The 17021-nt window shown below is 44.6% G+C and overlaps 1 protein-coding gene across 1 annotated transcript in view; it reads left to right on the forward strand.

The window, feature by feature from the left end:
* Positions 1-7884: 7884 nt before the first annotated feature.
* The window catches only part of LOC126252814 (UDP-glycosyltransferase UGT5-like), an 81452-nt gene continuing 72315 nt past the window's right edge, over positions 7885-17021 (forward strand). The window contains exon 1 of the mRNA XM_049953755.1: positions 7885-7931. The gene's annotated coding sequence lies outside the window, so the exon portion shown is untranslated. The remainder of the gene's footprint in view (positions 7932-17021) is intronic.

Consider the following 17021-nt stretch of genomic DNA (forward strand, 5'->3'; position numbering starts at 1 on the left):
ACTGATCTCCGTTCGCAACTCTCCACCCCAAACAATGCGACCCCGGAAATATTAGCGGTCGTTCCAAAGATAGTACCACAGTACTCGTATCAGTAAGTGCTGCTGCTGCGAATCACGGGCAGGCAAGCCAGCAACTTTGTGACGCCAGTAAATCGAATAAGAAACGAGATGCCATAAGCACAATGACAAGATGCCAAGCAATGAACGGCATGAACACGAGCTGCGCACGGCTCATCAACAATCAGTAGAATATGACGAGTTACAACAGTGGTGTGTGGGTGAGCGTTGGAAAACACCCCAAAATGCTGTTCATGAATAGCAGCTCAGTGGGTCGAATCACCAAACTAACGTACAAAATTGCAGTTGGAGTGCGTGGGATAACAACGAGAGTGCTCCTGCTCTCATACGAAATCGCACCCCAGACCATAACTCAAGGTATAAGTCCAGGTGTCTAACACGCTGACTGCTTGGTATCAGTCTCTCAACTGGATTCCTCCTAACCATATAGGGCTCTTGCTGGCACCGAAGCAGAACCAGGGTTCGTTAGGAAACACAACAGACCTCCACCTGGGCCTTCAATAAGTTCTCACTTGACACCAGAGAAGTCGGAAATGGCGGTGGTTTGGGGTCACAGTAATGCATGCCGCAGGGTGTCTGTCTCGGAGCTGTCCTTAAAGTAACCTATTTGTAATAGTTCGTTGTGTCACTGTGGTGCAAACTGCTAATAGACTTGCTTCTGCAGATGCAGTACAGTGCAGCAGAGCCATATGTCGAACACGATGGTCTTCGCTCTCGGTAGTGGCACGTGGGCATCTGGAGCCGGCCTTCTCACGACCGTACATTCTCGTGACTACCGCTGACAGCAATCATGTACAGTGTTTGTGCAGTATCGCAGAAGGAACATTCAGCTTCTTGTAGACCTATTACACGGCCTCGTTCAAACTCAGAGAGGTGCTGACAACGGCGTCTTTGTCACCTTAAAGTCGTTCTTGCCTAACGTCATCTCACTATGTTCAATCTTATCCGCGTGGTAGCGCTACCAGCACCACTCTTATGGGACTGGCGCGAAATTTAAACAGACGTCACCTTTCAAATGTAGAAACATGCCTACCGACTTTCGTTTATGTCACAAAACTCATTCTTGGTGTTGCGATTTTTCTTGCCAGTGTGTCATCTACACTCTCCGAATCCTTCGTAGCAGACTGGCCAACAGTGTCTTGCTGCCTGCAGGCTTCATGGCGACAGATGAGCTTTCATTGATTTCTGCTGTTCTTCTCAGGCACGCTACCTCACTTCACAGTTCCGTGAGTGGGCCGTGGGATAGTAGAGTTACCGGGATTCGTTCTGGTTTGTAGTCTCCTCTACTAGCCAAGCTCCTATTTGATATGGCTAACTACAGTTAACCCTTGATTTTTCTGAGACAACATAGGTTTAGAGGCTGAAAGTCCTTATTTACTGTGTCATACTGCAAACACTTCTACGCTTTAATTCCTGCCTACCATTCCCTGATGTATCTTCAGCTATTGGTCAGACCCATAAAACACTGTCAGATGTGACGATATAGGAGCAGTGAGAGCTTGTCGTTTCCCTACTACCTATTCTATTAGGATATCTAGTCCCTTTCTTGGATCAAAAAGTGTTACGTGTAGCCTTTGCTTTACACCAGGAAGATACTGAAACGTTCTTCTTTCTGCATCAGAGGAATTCAATTTCTGCTGCCACACTGTAAATACTAAATTATTTACTACTAACAGATCTGTTGCTAGGTCTCCAAAGTATTGCGTTTCTTTATGAAATAGATGGCAGCCTATTTTCTTTGTAGGTCCAACGACTTACTCCAATTGATACATCTAAGACTTCTATAGACGTGTTCTGAAGTCTCGACAATAGCGTAGTAGAATTCCAAACTGTACTTTTCTTAATGTATTGGCGTGTTTCACCCCCATTAACGTGTTCATCCAAAAACTGCCTCCATAGCCTAAAATTGCGGTTAATATAGTCTCAGTGTATAGCCTGATTATTTTCAGGGATAATTTAGACGTTTGCGCCATATTAATAATTTTATTCATCATACAGCTGCCTTTCTTTCTGTATTTTTTATGTGTACTTAGAATATTTCTCTTTCATCTAGGTACACATCTAAATACCTGTTAACCATATGTCTTTGAATTATCGCCGGATTTATTTTAATCAGTGGCGTCCCTAATAAGTCTTCCTTTAACAAACATGTGTCTCGATTTTTGTGGTGCCGCCATGAATGGTCCCTCATGAGTCATAGACTTTGCCGAGGCAGGAGGAGCGGGTGGAATGGGGAGGGGGGTGAAGGTGGGCGGGCGGCGGTTTGCGAACATGTGTGGAGAAGCCAGGCTAATCCATGTTTCCTGAAGAGGGGCAGCGGCCTTTTCTAAATGTGATGGGGTAACATTGTGGATGGCTGACTCATCTAGCCTTGTAATATTATTAGCCAACATGGCCTTTATATGCTGTACGGCGAACGGCTCAGAGCAAGTGAAAAATACTACCTTTACGTTTGGCATGATGCTGTACAGTAGTGTTATGACATCCTCTTGGATAAAATACTTCATTAGCAAAAGTAGTGCCAAACTCTGATCTCCAGGAAAAACAAAACTGGGAGTGTGCAAGTTGGAGCGTGTAGTGTTAGATCCCTTAATCGTGTAGCTAGACCAGAGAGTTTGATATAAGAAATGGATAGACTAAAGTTACAGTAAGAATTAGTGAGTTGCGATGGCAGGTAGAACAGAACTCTTCCTCGGATGAGTACAGGGTTATAGATACAAAATGAAACGGGGGTATTGCAGGATCAGATCAAATGACGGGTAAGACGATAAGAAATCACGTAAGCTTCTGTGAACAGCGTAGTGAACGCAGTATCGCAATCAGGACAGATACAAAGCCAATTAATTTATGGCACAAATTGATTAAAACAAGGGACCGATAAATCAGACACATCCTGAGGCAGGAAGGAATCATTAATTTGGTAATGTAGCGAACTGCAGAGGAGAGAGCAGGAGGGTTAAAAATTGTAAAGAAGAAGATTAGTCCAGAATGAGATTTTCACTCTGCAGCGGAGTGTGCGCTGATATGAAACTTCCTGGCAGATTAAAACTGTGTGCCCGACCGAGACTCGAACTCGGGACCTTTGCCTTTCGCGGGCAAGTGCTCTACCATCTGAGCTACCGAAGCACGACTCACGCCCGGTCCTCACAGCTTCACTTCTGCCAGTATCTCGTCTCGCACCTTCCAAACTTTACAGAAGCTCTCCTGCGAACCATGCAGAACTAGAACTCCTGAAAGAAAGGATACTGCGGAGACATGGCTTAGCCACAGCCTGGGGGATGTTTCCAGAATGAGATTTTCACTCTGCAGCGGAGTGTGCGCTGATATGAAACTTCCTGGCAGATTAAAACTGTGTGCCCGACCGAGACTCGAACTCGGGACGTTTGCCTTTCGCGGGCAAGTGCTCTACCATCTGAGCTACCGAAGCACGACTCACGCCCGGTCCTCACAGCTTCACTTCTGCCAGTATCTCGTCTCCCACCTTCCAAACTTTACTGGCAGAAGTGAAGCTGTGAGGACCGGGCGTGAGGCGTGCTTCGGTAGCTCAGATGGTAGAGCACTTGCCCGCGAAAGGCAAACGTCCCGAGTTCGAGTCTCGGTCGGGCACACAGTTTTAATCTGCCAGGAAGTTTCAAGAAGATTAGTGTTTGAAATCAAAGTTATTAGAGACAGAGTATAAACTCGGATTGTGTCACAGATGGAGGAGGAAATCGGCCGAGCCCTCTCAGAAGGACTATTCCGGCATTTGTCAGGAGTGATTTAAGAAAATAACGTAAGACCAAATTATGGACGGCCGGATGCGGATTTGAACCGTCGTCCTCCCGAATACGAGTCCAATGCGCTAACCACTGCACCACCTCATTGGGTGTAAAAACTTTCTCAGTTTGAGAAGCTCTTTCTCTCGAATAAATCACCAATTTTTTTGAAATCTGTCTGTTTGTACGTGTCCATCATGTCTACCGATTCCCGCACATTCGGATAATTCCTTTGTGGTGCGTCGTTCTTTTTTTTTTCTTTGAGTATATGATGATAAATATTTCTGAGCCGATACTTAGCTTATGGTATCCTCATTCTTTAGAATACTAAGGGAGAAGGATTGCTTTGTAGTAATGTACAGTTGTCTACTGGATTACTGTAGAGACTAATACACAACACTAGTACCATATCAACAGTTACCAAAGGTACTACGAAAGGATGTCTTCAAGCATCTCCTTGCGGTCTAGAATTCAGGCACACTATGTGGTTAAAAGTATCCGGACACTCCCCAAAACATACGTTTTTCATATTTGGTACATTGGGATGCCACCTACTTTCAGGTTCTCCATATCAGGTACCTCAGTAATCATTAGACATTGTGAGAGAGCAGAATGGGACGCTCTGCAGAACTCACGGACTTCGAACGTGGTCAGGTGGTTGGGTGTCACTTGTGTCAAACGTCTGTACGAGAGATTTACGTACTCCTAAACATCCCTAGGTCCACTCTTTCCGATGTTATAGTGAAGTGGAAAAGTGAAGGAACCCTACAGCACAAAGGTGTACAGGCCGACCTCGTATGTTACTAACAGAGACCGCCGACAGTTGAAGAGGGTCATAATGTGTAATCGGTAGCCATCTATAAAAACCATCACACAGGAATTCCAAAGTGCATTAGGGTCCACTGCAAGTACTATGACAGTTAGGAGGGAGGTGAGTAAACTTGGATTTCATAGTGGAGCGGCTGCTCATAAGCAACAAATCACGCCAGTAAATACCAAACGACCGCTCGGTTGGTGTAAGGAGCATAAACATTGGACGATGGAACAGTGGAAAAACGTTATGTGGAGTGACAAATCACGGTACACAATGTGGCGATCCGATTGAAGGGTGTGGGTATGGCGAATGGTTCAAATGGCTCTGAGCACTATGGGACTCAACATCTTAGGTCATAAGTCCCCTAGAACTTAGAACTACTTAAACCTAACTAACCTAAGGACATCACACACACCCATGCCCGAGGCAGGATTCGAACCTGCGACCGTAGCAGTCCCGCGGTTCCGGACTGCAGCGCCAGAACCGCTAGACCACCGCGGCCGGCGGTATGGCGAATGCCCAGTGAACGACATCTGGCAGCGTGTGTAGTGCGAACAGTAAAATTCGGAGGCGGTGGTGTTATGGTGTGGTCGTGTTTTTCATGGAGGAGGCTTGCACCCCTTGTTGTTTTCCGTGGCACTATCACAGCACAGGTCTACTTTGATGTTTTAAACACTTTCTTGCTTCCCACTGTTGAAGAGCAATTCGGGAATGGCGATTGCATCTATCAACAAGATCGAGCAAAAAAATGGTTCAAATGGCTCTGAGCACTATGGGACTCAACTGCTGAGGTCATTAGTCCCCTAGAACTTAGAACTAGTTAAACCTAACTAACCTAAGGACATCACACACATCCATGCCCGAGGCAGGATTCGAACCTGCGACCGTAGCGGTCTCGCGGTTCCAGACTGCAGCGCCAGAACCGCGCGGCCACTTCGGCCGGCAAGATCGAGCACCTGTTCATAATTCACGGCTTGTGGCTGAGTGATTACATGACAATAACATCCCTGTAACGGACTGACCTGCACAGTGTCCTGAACTGAATGCTATAGAACACCTCTGGGATTTTTGGAACGCTGACTTCGTGCTAGGTCTTACCGACCCACATCGATACCTCTCCTCAGTGCAGCACTCCGTGAAGAATGGGCTGACATTCCTCAAGAAACCTTCCAGCACCTGTTTGAATGTGTGCCTGCGTGAGGGGAAGCTGGCATCAAGGCTAAGGGTGGGCCGATACCTTACTGAATTCCAGCATTACCGATGGAGGACGCCACGAACTTGTAAGTCATTTTCAGCCAGGTGTCCAGATACTTTTGATCACAAACTGTATGTTAGAAGAACTTCGGGATAGACTGGAGAATATTGAGGAATTGTTGCCCTCTGAGGGCCTGTTATTCCAAGTGCATGTTAGTCGTCATTTGCTAGAAGATAATTGCAGCAAACTCCTTCAAATTTGGCGTGAGTGGTGCTGGAAGTGCGACTCAGGGACGTTGTTGTTGCTGTTGTTTTTATTGTTGGTAACTCCAAAGACTGCTTTTATGCAGTTCTCCAAGGTTCTCTGTCGTGTCCAAGCTTCATCATCTCCATGTAACTATTGCAACCTACACACATCAGAAGCTGTTCACTGTGTTCTTCTCTTGGTCATCCTCTCGCTTGTCATCGGGTTTAGTTCGAAGCGGAATTTATCACGGAAGACTAATCTGCTCCAATCAATGAGACTCCAGGCCAGAGAAGTATCTGGAGACGTCCTGGACAGCGGTGGGATATCAGCCTGAATGTCACCCGCCATGTAGCCCGACAACCACCAGTGGTTTTCTAGGTTGTCATTTCATTTCATAGCAGGCCGATATGGTTGTCATGCGTGACACCATTACATCACAGAGGTACGTCGACGATACTGTGCACCCCATTTTGTTGCCGTTCATGGCAAAGTCATTTTGGACTTTCATTTCAGCAAGAGAATTCTCGCCCACAGACGGTGAGTTTCTACCAATTGTCTTCGTCCTTGCCAAATCCTACATTGGTCACCAAGGTCGTCTGATCCCCTCCCATCAAAGAACGTTTGAATCATTATGGAGAAGACTCTCTAACCATCTCGAGATTTTGACGCTCTAACGCGTCAGTTGGAATGAGTTTGGCGAAATATCCCTCAGGAGGACACCCAACAACTCTACCAATCAAAAGCCAAATAACTTCTTGCATAATGGCTAGTGGTGTACTAACCAGTTACTGACTTGCTCAATTTGTGGAGATCTTTCTCTTGAACAAATTATCCAGTTTTTCTGAAACTGTAACTGTTCGGTTGTCTGTACATGTACATCACATCAAACGATTTTCGTCGCATTCGGATAATTCCTCCGTGGGACCTTTTTTTGTCTTAGAGTGTATCTGCAATGTAATTTGTGTAAGCGCCATTGGTTACTGCGGGCGCAGCAACAACTCATGAAAGCAGTTCCCTCCAGTTTTTGCAATGAGTGCCAATCAATACATCGTACGCTTGGTCTATAAAGAGCTGTCTCCTTTCTCCTCACACACAACATTCTATCACAGCGTGTGTTCTCTTTTCACATCTTTTAAGGAATAACAAGGACAGAAGCAAAGACTGGTTATTATATTTAAGTTTGCATTTCCCAAATAGTATTACATAACATAGTGAAATCACTTAGGATAGTGACTGAGCATTTGTACATCATTTTACAACAAGTTATAGAAACTGACTCTGATTGCGATAGACTACTAACTATTGTATAAAAAATGTCATTTTGTAGATAAGGTGGATACTTGAATTACGTTATTGTGCAATATGTAGCAACATTGTAACAGAAACACAATTTCGTTGGTATCCACGTAATTTCTCTTTGCTAGCCCGATAAATGCATCCACGTGTGTTGGCGAATACTTATAAACCTTAAATAAGTTAAATGAACTAAGCATATAATCCAGAAAATTGTGTTTTATCTGTTTTTGGGAGGATTTACAAACCCAAACTCTAGTTACTGTCACAAAGAGGGCGTGACCTAAACACATGAGTTGCCAAGTCAGTACTGCTTATCACAAAGCAGCACTCAACGTTACGCAGTCTTGCATGCATGAGTCGGCACTTCCGCCGGCCTTGGCTCCGAGATACCTTGACGCTCCTCGTGAGTAACCGCTCTAGTGGTGACGTCACCGAATGCTGTGTCTGCCAAGGTCATCAATGCGAGATAAAAGCAGCGGAAAGGAGCACTTACATGCAGACGGCATCACATTGCCCTGAAGGCGGCGCCGACGTCCGTGGCTGACAGGTGAACGTCGTTACTTAATACGTTATGCTCTCCACAATCTTAATCTTATATTAATCTTACTGTACATTCTTGAAGAACGTTCTTATAAAAGCTCACTCCGGATGGAACTGGCGATTAACGCTCTTGATTGACACCTTTTTGACGATCTTCTTTTCGATCATATCATTTCTACCTCAGAAACCATCATCATGGATACTTGAATACGGACCGCGCCCTCTATATCAGTGGTTCCCAACCTGTGGGTAATTACCCCAGAGGGTAAAATGAAATTTTCTAAGGAATAAAATGTAAACGATTCGATTCTGTTTCAGTCATACAACTAAATTATTTTCAAAAGATCATTACTATTGCCACAATTATTTAAGACTGTTATACTGCTTATATAAGTTACCAGTAATTACTTTTTCTCAATTAGTAGCATTAATGCAATGGAGGTTACAGGTTTCTCACATAGTCCATCCACTACACACATTGTTGTGCTTTGTGCTCTACATCACTCTTTTTGATTGACAGGTCCTTAACCTATTGTTCCCCTAACCCCTACTCCTCCTCCTCCCCCCCTCCAGCTCCTCCTCCCTCTCCACCTCCTCCTCCCCCATCCCTCAGGGAACTTCCCTTACTGATACAAGCACACTTTTGATGTTAATTTGATTGACTAATTACGTAAATCAATTAATTAATTATATCCACCCTCTGCAAAACCCCCACCCTTCCCCCTCCCCTCCACATCCCGGAAACTGGCGGGAAGATTGAGGCAAGGAGGTTACGAGAACACAGGATGTGTTGCAGGGAGAGTTCCCACCTGCGCGATTCAGAGAAGCTGGTGTTGGTGGGGAGGATCCTACGGCACAGGCTGTGAAGCAGTCAGTGAAATGAAGAATGTCATGCTTGGTAGTATGTTCTGCACAGTTCGTGACTGGACTGGAGTAGATGGTGGTGGGAGAATGTATGGGACAGTTCTTGCATTTGTGTCTATTACAGGGGTGTGAACCATAGGGTAAGGGCTTGGGAACAGTGGTTGTGTAAGGATTTACGAGTATAGTGCAGTTTTGGTGGATGGCGGAATACCACTGTGGGAGGGGTGGGAAGGATAGTGGGTAGGACATGTATCATTTCAGGGAGTGGCAGACTGGGTTATAAAAGTTTGCTCGTTTGTCGCACTGTTCAATGCAAAAGTTCCACCTACCTCAGTACGGCGTCAGTTCACCATCCTTTCCCGCGCCCGGGTTCCCGGGTTCGATTCCCGGCGGGGTCAGGGATTTTCTCTGCCTCGTGATGACTGGGTGTTGTGTGATGTCCTTAGGTTAGTTAGGTTTAAGTAGTTCTAAGTTCTAGGGGGCTGATGACCTTAGAAGTTAAGTCCTATAGTGCTCAGAGCCATTTTTTTGCATGCTGTTATCGATCGTATATGTTGATCCTGTTAAATATACAGGCACTGATCCACTGGAGGAGGTGGCCAGGGATCAAGTCGCTTGCACAGACCAGTGTAAAGTTTCATCGCCTGTACTGTAGGAGTCCCACATCCCACAGACTATCAGTAGCAAGAGAGGGTCCCCGTTCTGTAGTTTGATTCTTTGTTTCTTTCTGCTGTAACACGTTTTGTACACAGTTATACTTTATGTTTTTTTCCGCCACAACTTCGAGATCTGTGTCAGGTTCTAAACTGAGATTAACATGCTTTGATCCATTACCTCTCATAGAAAACTAGAGTCGCACAGTGTAAATGATGTTGCTGCTGCTACCTCAACACACACACACGATGATTTTAAATAAAAGACAGCCACAACAAATGGAAACTGGTAGAGTTTTGGGGGGGTTGTGGAGCATTTCCAAACAGCTGCCCGAAGGTGATTGATGGCGTCTACATTCAAACTTATCTTTCACAGTGACGGAACAGCTGGTGGCTCAGTGTTCCGTTTCGGTTGATACCTCGTTTTGCAGTCATGTACCGATCACTGTTTTAGTGCTAGGCATCCCCGGAAGGTGTTGCCCCTCCTCCAAGACTCTTTCTCCATCTCAAACAAGCGATCTCAGTCCGTCATTATGTGAAAATCAACCAACAGCATACCAGTGAAAGATAGTATGGAAAAGACACCGTCGATGTACTGTAATAAGCATCACAGTTGACAATGCGATCAATTTTAGCAATTTTACCGTTATTTCAACAGCGACATTTGATACGGCAGCATGCATCCCAATCTCTGTATCATTGCTAAACTGTCCCTTCTCTACTTTGCCAGTACTACTGCGAATGTAGGTAGATGACTGTGCAGTACATCCATTCATTGTTAATTCTCGAACATATACATCAAAGTATGTGATCCACATATTTATAGCACATGGAGCATAGTGCGTAATTTATGATCTTCCTGTATGTGAATGGGAGTCACAGGGTATTCTCGCAATCTTAGGATAAAGTTAGAGACTGAAAGATCTCCTTGCATTGTCTGTGACCAATCCTCCCTGCATTACCATCACCGATTTAGTCTGTAGCTGGCCAGAAGTAGATCGCCACATTCTGCGTCTCGTGAAGGAGTAGAGCGAGCAAAGTCTGTAACTGCTGTTCCACACTCGTCCAAGAGCACAAGATTTCTCCATGTGGATGAGGTTAGCACCCTTTTTCTGTGTATAGGAGTAGATGTGAAAGTGTTGTGGCATCATAGCAGACGGTTGAGAAGAAGAAGAAACGGGTGCTTTTTATGCATGACAGAGCTCCAGGAGGACGGAGTTTGAACAATTTTACGTAAACCAACTGTGCTGTCAATAATTCTAAAGTATTTCTCTAGTATCTGGGGTCAGTACCAAGAAGATATTGGCAAGAGAGAACGTAAATACATGCATTTCTAAGGCTACACAGTTCTACACTTAAAACGGGCTATAATGTTAGAGCAGTGCGTTTTTCGACCTATTATTCATGTGGAATGCAACGCTGTTAATGTTCCATTGTATGAACTATATTTACAGAGCATGACATACATTCTCCTTGCAGCTTTCTCTACGATAAACTATGGTGAAAAACCGTAAAATGAAAAAAAAACTACTACCTTAAAACATCGATTTTGTATGATACATGTACAATACAGCTTTCCAAATGTGTATAGTGAGCACTGTTCACATCAGATCATGTTTCAGAAATCATACTATGCTCGTATCAATCATACATAAAATAATCGTCAGTAATGGAGAATACCTCTTATAAAGAAAGAGATAAACGCATAGCAGCGATGATTGGCAAGTGAAATTACACGTCATGGCGCCACTAACTCCATAAACAGGACATGTGTCAAGTAGAGGTATACACGGGGATTGCAATACCCCACAAACACTTGTCGCTAACTTAGAATCACCGCAGTTATGAAACTGAAGAGTCGACTTTATGACCGAGATGCAGCAGGGGAATCGATTACGTCACATAAATCTTCGTTTGTCAAGAGGAATGTGTCGAAACACGATGCACATGAGATGAAGTACTTTGATGACTGAGAGGTTTTCTGTTAACGATCGCAAATACACAAAAAGTGCTCTAAGTCACACACAGAATACGCAGTTGTATATGAGTCGAACGAAGGTTATGTCAACAACTGATTCATCCCAACAGAACAGCAACATCTCCCTCTCTCTCTAGAATGTATCATCAGTCTACCATTAAATCGTACCTCATTACGAGTCCATCTCATCTGATCACTCCATCCATTTTCAATTATCCTTTAACGCAGATGCAAGTAAGTTTACAGGCAGCTGATTCTCTTTTTTCCAGGAAAGCATCAAAGTAAGCAGTCAACTCGCGTGTATCACTATTAACTCAATAGACATGCAGTAAAATGTTGCCTCGACGAAAAAAATGACTGTTACCCTGGTTCCCGGTGCTTCCATGTCAACGTTTCTTCATATTCCCATTCGCATGTACAAGAATTGCTCTGCACCAAGCAGAAGACGTGCAGGTACTACCTCAATTTCCCCGTATTTCGACGCACTTTCACCCAATTTATACGTGTTTGCATCATTTTTGTCATTTTATCGATTTTATGTCACTTCTACCCATGCGATCATGACATCATTTCTAATTTCTTAATCTAAAATTGCCTGTAGTACAGCTGTTAACAGCTAGCGCAAATGCACTATTTTCTGGTCGGGAGACGTACTACGGCATATACTCGAATGCTGTATGTCTGTGTCGCGGAAGACTCCCATGAGTCGGTCTTCCCGCTGGTGGAACCGACTTCAAACATAGAACACATTTCCAAATGTAACACGCGGTACATTCACCTTCAAATACTATCCTGAATGTAGTATACTGTGGATCTGCATCCCAATATCGTTCCGGATATTATGCATGACGGATCCACCTTCAACACTATCCCGGACGTGGCATATTGTGGATCTGCATCCCAACATCGCCCCAGATATAACGTGTGGACGATCCACAGACTGCACCTAACTCGGGTCTACTCTGGGTCGTTGGAGCCTTCTGCAACAGAGACATACAGACAACAGTGAAAATGCACTGCAGCTGTAGAATATGTGGTTGGAGATGCCTGGATGCATTCGAGTACAGTGCTGGCAGCGTACATGGGGATAGGGGCGCTGGGTGTGGAGCATGGGAGAGGAGTGCGAGTGTTTCCAGGTGTCTCCGACATCTAGCCCTGACAGATTACTGTTACGGACTGGATCATGGTATAAGTGTGTCGTGTTTAGTGCTTTTGAAAACATCAGAGTGGACTCTGTCTTGCAGTGGTATCTGCTATTCTATCACTCAGTAGAACCTTCGTCCCTTCTTCCTCATGTACCGGAGAGAATGAATGTGGGAAGTCTATGGAACTTTGAAAAATGCAATCGCGACGTCAAATTCCCAATTGATCAATTTATCGTTTCCGATAGTTATAATGCGTGCGTGCATGCATGCGTTCGGTGTGTTTCTCTCCGAGCCAGAGCAGACGCGGGGTACCCTGCTGTGGGCTCACGGCGCGCGCCTCGCGATCGCTAGCTTGTGTGAGGGTAAGGAAATTTTCTTTCACCAGATGCGTTTAGTGGAACTATTGTGGTGGAGGAGGGCGTGTGTAAGACCTCGGATGCATTTAGCGCTACGATCTATTTGTGCGTGTGATACTCAAACGTTGAAAATATGTTTCGATCTATTTGACTCCGGAAAATTTTTAAACAATTAATTTAACAGTTTAGTGCAAATGGATTAAATCTCCCTATTTCGATATCGAAATTAAGTCAGCTTCTCTTCGCCTCCAGCATTAGACAACAGGAATGTAGTATTCTGAGGTGAGATGAAAACTTCCAGCTTCATGTTTGAAGACATTGGTTCACACAGACAAGAATGGAGTAGCTTCTGGCGATCGACAGAGAGAGAAAGAGAATCTGGAATTTGGCAATGTACAGAATGCTGCCACTTGATGATTTGTTTGGGGGCCACGAGGTCAAAGGAGGCTGATACCTGGTCCGTCGTCAGTAGTATTTAGTAACATAGTCTGTAATTAGGATATTTGGCTATCTTGACTTTCGTGACTGACGATAGAGACACAAGCAGGCGTACCCAAACGAGGGCTAAAATATCGCACTTAATTCCATTCCCTTGTGATTACAGTTATTATGTCATGGGGAGCAAGGGTTGGAGTGCAGTCAAGTTGTCTGCGCGTCTCCTGCAAAGTGATCCAATAAAGAACGTTTATCGATGTATATTATGGACTTTGATCTGAATTTCGTGTTGTGAGATCCTTCTTCGCCAGCACAGAGTGAGTGTTTTTCTTACCAGTTTTTTTAGGAGGGGTAGGGAGGGAGGGGTGAGGAGAAAGGTGGGGGGGGGGGGCGGAACGCTGCGGCGGCGCGGTTCTTTCCATCCCTTTACGACGGACCTGCACCTATCTGTGAACATTGTTTCAGCAGATCATCAGTAGGAAAGCCGAGCGAAACCTACTTTACTTCGACGTGAACCAGGCTGCAATTTAAGTCACTAATCTACGTTTCGGGAGAAACACGAAATGAAAGGTTGGAAATTTTGTCCTCAATTAATATATTCTGAAACTTAGGTGAACAAGTATCACTGCCAAGCCCGTGCTAGTCTTAACACAGTCACTCATAATCCATTTCACTCACGTTAACAAGTTTATGGTGTTGCATTTCCCGAAAACGTAATAGCTACAAAAATACTGATTGTTTTAGATCGATAATGCTCGCCAAATATTAAGTCTGTCGGTACCAAATGTAGTCACAGTTTTTAGCCACCGTCCTGCTCAATACGCCACGCGGAATACATGTCTTTTCTCGTCACAAAATTCACTTAAAAATTCCGAAATTTCTACACACACATCGGAATAATTATGCCGTCACATTCCAACACTTTTGATGTATGAAACACTGCTAGATCCGGCAACTTATCATTTCCATCGGAACTACTACGGCACACGTCCGATCTCTTTCATGGCTAGCCTTCGACCCTTCTCTAGGATACTCTTAATTCTCTACCAGCAGAGAAAGGCGCGCGAAGAATATTGCTTTACCATTGGTCAGTTTACTCAACAGCCAATAGCAAAACAACATTCTCCCGCGTCAGTCCGCGCTTTTCATCAATAACCGATCGCAAAATAGTAAACCTAACGACTGCACTTTTTACCGACGTAATTATCTAATATGCTGAAGTTTCGTTTATGCATAAAGTTATTTAATATTGTTATTTACACCTGAATTAACTTTCCCTTTACCATAAACTTACTTTACAAAACTATTCTACAAAAATCCACAAATCCATACTTCTTCGAAATGTTCCCACACTAAATTCCACTTCATAACTCGTTAAACAATTATCTTCATGTTAACCTTAAACCACAATCACGCATCATTCATACTGCTAAAACACATTTATAACATTTTACATGCACAAAAAGAAATAATAACACTTTATGAAAATACTAGAACAGTTTATGAAAAACATTCTATTACTTTAGTGCACTCTACTGGGTACAATTGAAACTAAAATCACAGTCCCCCTATTCAATATTGTCCTCTGTCGGCTGATACATAAACTACGTGCGCGTCCAGTCTCGCGTCACCATCTGTCACTCTCCAGCTCTGAGACGTATTTCCCACTTAACAGCCTCCAAGGCAGGATCGTTATACGGCACTATGCCTCAACCTCCTCTCGTGATAGCACTGTGAACTAGCGAAGTCGATCGCTGCATGTCAAAGTGAGCACACACAGGAAAATTATCCAGTAAGACAACTCCTTCAATCTGCCGCATTGTAACTACGTAATTAGGACATGTAGTTGCTGTATGGGAGCTTTTGCCACAAAATAAAACTGAGATCCAGCCCCTGAAAATTAAATTTTATAAATAAACAGTATATTGTGTACTATGTAATTCAATTCATTGTCGTGAGGGCCTTTCTCTCCAGCACAGATAGCAGCTTAGAGCCCACGGCGGAATCCATTCTCAGTAATGAATTTGCTTTGGAAGGCACCTCGCACTCGTCGGTATTCCGCAGGTTTTCACCGGGTAAAGGTCTTTCGATGGCGGCTCTAAAGGACCGCGATAGATGGCGCGTTCAGGCCTGGCAGTGGCATGTTACACTAGGAGAAACAGAGAAAGATCACGTGTTTCGACCTTGGGGGCTGCGAGAATGGGCAGGGGCACTAAGAATATAGTGCGGGACAGTGAGTTGGGAATGTGGGTCTCACGGGAGGCGTGCTAGAGATAAGTCCCTGCAGTCGGCCGGCCGGGCTGGCCAAGCGGTTCTAGGCGCTACAGTCTAGAACCGCGTGACCGCTATGGTCGCAGGTTCGAATCCTGCCTCGGGCATAGATGTATGTGATGTGCTTAGGTTAGTTGGGTTTAAGTAGTTCTAAGTTCTAGGGGACTGATGACCTCAGCAGTTAAGTCCCATAGTGCTCAGAGCCATTTGAACCTTTAGCCCTGCAGTCGCACTATCCTCTGTGTCCTCGGTGGCTCAGATGGAAAGAGCGTCTGCCATGTAAACAGGAGATCCTGGGATTGAGTCCGGTCGGGGCACACATTTTCAGCTGTCCCTGTTGACGTATATCAACGCCCGTATGCAGCTACGGGTATTCATTTCATTGTAGTTCTAAATACGTCATGAACTTTTAGATATGTAATTGTTCCGATTTTACAGTCTATGCTTGGACACCAGTATGCTTAGAAAAATGAGGAAAATAAATAACAAGAACCTTAAAATCCCTGATTCTGGCAGCAAATATAAATTAAGCCTACTCAGCCTTTCCAACCGCGATCAGAATAAAAAAAGCGCCGCAATTGTTTAAATATTCCATACTGCGATCGATTTTGTGACATATTCTTTAAATAAACTACATTCCATAACCATCTTGTATCCTGTAAATCGTTTAAATAAACAGTATTTCATTTACTGCAGTCAATTTCCCGACAAATTTTTTAACTAAGTAAACAAAATACACACACCAATAAAGTTCTGCATCACTCCGGTTCCCAGAACTCCTGAAGGTAGACGTAGACTGTAGGTATTGTACCACAGACACAGTCCCTTTGACTGCTGAGAGACGTCACTAAATCCGCCCAAAGATGTAAACAACCATGCATGAGCAGCGCCTAATAGACGGAGGGGGTCCGACAACCAATCAGTTCCAGTTATTCCACCAGGAAGGAGGTACATGGCATGTGTTGTCTGCAATTCATCCATGCCTAGACGGTCAATACCGACGTTCGATCGCGTCCGCGTTGTTACTTTGTGCCAGGAAGGGCTCTCAACAAGGGAGTGTCCATGCGCCTCGGAGTGAACCAAAGCAATGTTGTTCGGACATGGAGGAGATACAGAGAGATAGGAACCGTCGATGATATGCCTCGCCCAGCCTGCCCTAGGGCTACTACTGCAGTGGATGACCGCTACCTACGGATTATGGCTCGAAGGAACCCTGACAGCAACGCCACCATGTTGAATAATGCTTTTCGTGCAGCCAAGGACTTCGTGTTACGACTCAAACTGTGCTCAATAGGCTGCATGATGCGCAATTTCACTCCCGACGTCCACGGCAAGGTCCATCTTTTCAACCACAGCACCATGCAGTGCGGTACAGATGGGCCCAACAAGATGCCG

This window comes from Schistocerca nitens, chromosome 4 (assembly GCF_023898315.1).
Source record: "Schistocerca nitens isolate TAMUIC-IGC-003100 chromosome 4, iqSchNite1.1, whole genome shotgun sequence".
Lineage (NCBI taxonomy): Eukaryota > Metazoa > Arthropoda > Insecta > Orthoptera > Acrididae > Schistocerca > Schistocerca nitens.